Here is a 5,207-nt window from a genome sequence, read left to right as displayed (position 1 = left end):
TCCCTCCGACTGAGGCTTCGGGGAACTTGACACTGTCCTTTACAGCACCATCGGGAGGCCGGACTGGGCGAGTCTGAGCAAGGGAGTTGCCTCCCTTCTCCGCCTTCGATTGGCCCAAAAAGTTTCATCGACGCTGCTTTCGTGGGACAAACGCAGACCGAGAAACTCGCGAAAAAGCAACTCGGGCGAGCCTAAGATGTTCGGCTTTTCGAGTACGAAGGAGAAGCAGGCTGCCGACCGGTGTGAGTCATTGCATTTTGAAAAGTTGCCCTCCCCAGCCGATAGTGATAGGACGGAGATCAGCTGTGCCAGCAATTGTTTATTTCGGAGAACAAACTGAGCTGGGATTCAAAGAGTCACTATTGATTCATCTCTGCCTTCTCTCCATCCCTGGAATACCACAGGTTGAGGATTTCTACTGGCTATACAGAAAGGAGATTGGCATAATCTGAAACAGCTTTCATTTGCTTAAACATTATAGTGGCAAAACACACAACTTTCCTGCAGCTTGAGGGGAAGAGGGGCTGACAGATGCTTATCACTAATACACTACATCCTTATATTGCAGTTGCTCAATGCCTAAACTCAGATCAGGCAATAAGCCAACAATAGGCTGGTACTGGTAAAGAATTGAGAGGATTCACTGCTCTGGCTTGAGAATGAAAAGCTGACATCAGGACTTCCACAGTACCATTATCCCTGGGAATCGTCATTTCATGCCAGTACAGTCTTCCACCTATTCAAACGTAGGCAATTAGCACAGCCATGGAAAGAGGCAATTAGCAATTGTGACAGTAATAATCCAGATTTAATCTCTTGATTTTGGGCCACATATATACTTAATTACGTTCAAATAATAGGTGCAGATTTAGGTTGTTATTCCACCAAAGTTTCCTACTTCTGTCTCATTCTCAACTTTACTTTTGCCTTGAATGAAGCTTTCCCAGAATAGTGACTTTTTAAAGGATACTTTCAAACTGGGGAGATTTCAATGCATTAAAAGATTCTGAAATAGAAACTAAAATGGAAACTGGAGGATTTTGAAATAGTTCCAAGTGATTATATAATTCTGACCTCTCAAGTGTGGCAAGTGTGTCATTTGCACACTTGAAGATATATTCCTTGAAAATTTATTTCATTTTAGGCAGTCCTTGTCACTGCGTTTATTTGCTTTGCCAGCTGTGCCTACATTCTGAATTATACAGCAGAATGAACTGTCTCTTATCAGCAATGATTTACTGCGCATGTCATTACATTCCATACCTTTTTTCTCTTCTTCCTTTGTCTGTATGCAAGGCAGACAGGAACTCTTTGTCAAGATGTAATCAATTAGCTTAGTAAGTTTGTATTTTTACTTTCTTTACAAATAAATGTTTTTCTTAGATTATGCCTCGGGTTTATTTTTGCTTACTTCAAAAGTATACTTCAAGGTTTGCCAAGATCCATACATCAATTTCCAGGGTGGAATTCACACCCTGACAGTCCTCACCTTACACACAAAATTGGGACTGAATCTTGATCATTGAGTGAAACCGTAGTTAGGGCACAACGTAGGGGGGGAAAACCCATCATAACTAGATTCTGCAATCCATATGCATTTGAAAGACAAAGGAACTCTTTTGAAGACAGCAAAGTCCACATTTTGAACAGAGATGACTGCTGGCTTGAAAGAGGGGTTCAAAGAGGTTGTATATGTCAAAATTGAACATCCTTCTCTCAACAGAGGGGGAGGGATATGACATCATCTATCTCCATTCTCTGTGCCTCCTGAGTCCCAGCAGATGGGGAGGAAATGGGGATTTTGCAGTAACCCTCCCCTGGAGTGGAGAAGCTGGGACTTGGGAGGCAGAGAATAGATGGGGTCAGGGCCAATCAGAGGTGGCATTTACCAGTTCTCTGAACTACTCAAAATTTCTGATACCAGTTCTCCAGAACTGCTCAGAACCTGCTGAATACCACCTCTGTCACCCTCCCAGTCCAAGAAGTAGCCACTAGAATGAAGAAAAGGACAGAAATATAAACATGCATGGTCATCTTGGTGATATTATTTGTTTGGTGGTGCAAGATACCTTTTCATTTCTCTTATTATTAATGAATGTGGAAGAATTAGTAGATTTCTCTCAGTATTGGAAACCCTGGGTTAGAGAAACATCAAGTAAATACATTCATTATGGAAATGCTGAGAAAAAGAAAATTATACAAGACTACTATGCTAAGCTGTATCAACAAGAGAAAATGGAAGAGGGGGGAGTTAAAAAATATTTACAGGATGCTAATCTTTCCCAGATACCAGATGAAACTAGAATAATGTTGGAGAGTAAAATAACAATGATGGAGCTAACGGAATCACTCAAAAAACAAAATAATGGAAAAGCCCCAGGTCCATATGGATTACCAGTGGAATTCTACAAAACATTTGAAGAAATCTTGTCTCTCCCTCTTTTAGAAGTCATGAACGAAGTGATATCAGAGAACAGAATACCTAAATCATGGTCAGAAGCATATATTGTATTGCTACCCAAAGAGGAGACAGATCTAACACAAACCAAGAATTATAGACCAATATCTTTATTAAATTCAGATTACAAGTTATTTGCATCTATATTAGCAGACAAAGAAGTATTTAAATAGCTTTATCCACTCTGATCAAAATGGTTTTTTACCAAAGAGACAAATTAAAGATAATATGAGAATGATTTTGAATACTTTGGAATACTATGAGGCCCATCCTGAAAAACAAATGGCTTTGATGTTTCTTGACGCACAGAAGGCTTTTGACAATGTGAATTGGCAATTCATGTTTTTACAATTGGAACAGATGAATTTTGGTAAGAAATTTATCCAAACTATACAAATGGTATATCATAAACAAACCGCAAAGATAATGGTAAATGGAGAATTGACAGACTCTATTGAAATAAAGAAAGGTACGAGACGAGGTTGCCCTTTATCACCATTACTTTTTGTCTTAACATTAGAAGTCTTAAATAGAAAGATTAGAGAAGAAGAAGAAGAAATAAAAGGAATGAAAATTAAAACAGAAGATTACAAGCTACAAGCATTTGCAGATGATTTGGTACTTACTCTTGAAGACCCATTTGAGACAGCACCCAAGTTGTTGGAAAGAATAGAGGAGTATGGAAATGTAGCAGGCTTGAAAATAAATAAAGACAAAACAAAGATTTTGACAAAGAACATACCATTAAGACGAAAGGAAGGAAGAAGCTTTGCAGATTCAAATCATAAGTAAGGTTAAATATTTGGGGATATACTTATCAGCTAGATGTAGCACTCTTAAGGAGGATAATTATACTAGATTAAAACAACAAATTGCGATCGATTTGATGAAATGGCAAAACCTGCAACTATCAATGTTAGGAAGAATTTCTACAATTAAAATGAACATTTTACCCAGAATTTTATATCTGTTGCAGACAATTCCAATTAGATTGGGCAAGGACTTTTTTGAAGATCTAAATAAAATAGTCTTGAAGTTTATTTGGCAAGGGAAAAAAGCAAGAATAAAACTTAAATTGCTACAAGATGCTAGAATAAGAGGAGGACTGGGCCTACCTGACTGGGAGTTATATTATCAAGCAGCAAACCTGATGTGGATTAAGGAGTGGGTAACTCTAAAAAATTCCAGATTATTGAATGTAGAGGGTCATGATTTATTGTTGGGATGGCATGCTTTTTTATGGTATAAGGGAAATAAAGCACATGGTTATTTTAGAAGACATTATATAAGGGAGGCCTTGTTATTAAACTGGGAAAAGGTTAAAAGATTACACTACTTAAAAACTCCAGCCTGGATATCAACTATTGAAGCATTTTCATATCCAATAATATATAAAAAGGAACAAACAGTAAGATATGTTGAAATATTGAATACAGTGGGTGAACTCAAATCTATTCAAGAGTTGAAACAAGAAGGAATAGAAATGAATTGGTATTCATACTTACAGATACAATCTAGATAGAATGAAGATAGAAAATCAATAGGTCTTTACAATGAAATGATTGAGTTAGATAAAATTTTAATTGATACTGATGAAAAAGTAATTTTAAAACTATATGGATATTTATTAGAGACTAAATTACAAGAGGAACAAGTTAAAGAAACTATGATAGCTTGGGGGAAAAACTTTGGGTATGGGATAGATTTAGAAAAATGGCAGAAACTGTGGTCTCAAAATTATAAAATGACAATGTCAACTGCATATAGAGAAAATTTGTATAAGATGTTTTATAGGTGGCATCTATCTCCAACGAGAATTGCAAGAATGTCCAAGAATAAATTGGAAAAGTGTTGGAAATGTCATCAGATACCGGGTTCATACTACCACATGTGGTGGACTTGTATTGAAGCTAAAAGATACTGGACTAAAATTCACATGTGGTTGGAGAAAATGATACACAAACACAAAGACATTAAACCAGATATCTTTTTACTGGGAATCATACCAGAAATTTACAACAAAGACTTAAAATATTTGATTGTAAACATTTTAACAGCAGCTAGAATTGTATTTGCAAAAAACTGGAAAAACGAAATGATACCAAAACAGGAAGAAGTTATTCGAAAGATAATGGAGAGCGCTGAAATGAGCAAATTGACATTTGAAATTAGAGAACAAAACGACGAGCAATTTTATAAGATATGGGATTTGTTTTATCAGTGGCTGGAAAAAAGAACCTGGACATGAAAAATGTTTTACTTATATTTTAATTGAAGGAGAAAAGTGAGAATACAATAATGTTAAATAGACTAATAACAATGTTTTAATTGAAGGAGAAAAGCAAAAATATAATAATGTTGTTAGACTAATAATAATACAATGAAACACTGACATATATATGAATAATTACAATTTTTTGTTATAAAATGAAGGACAAAGATAATAAATGAACTAATGTACATTTGATAGAAGATTGGTAATATATAACTCTAAGTGCATACTATAAAGATATCCTGTTGAAAGTAGTGATAGATATATAAACATAAACACTTGGTAAATTCTTTTATACTGTAAAAATATTTAAAATGAGACAATGATTGCATAAAGGTACGCTGTTGTTAAGCAGACAACCAAGAATGTAAGAGAATTAAGCTTATTGCAAAGAAAGAAATATTAATTGTAATTGAACATATCCTGTACAATGAAAGTGAGGTTCTTGGTTATATTGGATGGAAAAACTGTGATTAT

Source organism: Natrix helvetica (assembly GCF_964273705.1).
Source record: "Natrix helvetica genome assembly, chromosome: 1".
In the NCBI taxonomy this organism is placed as follows: Eukaryota; Metazoa; Chordata; class Lepidosauria; order Squamata; family Natricidae; genus Natrix; species Natrix helvetica.
This window is presented reverse-complemented; position numbering follows the sequence as displayed.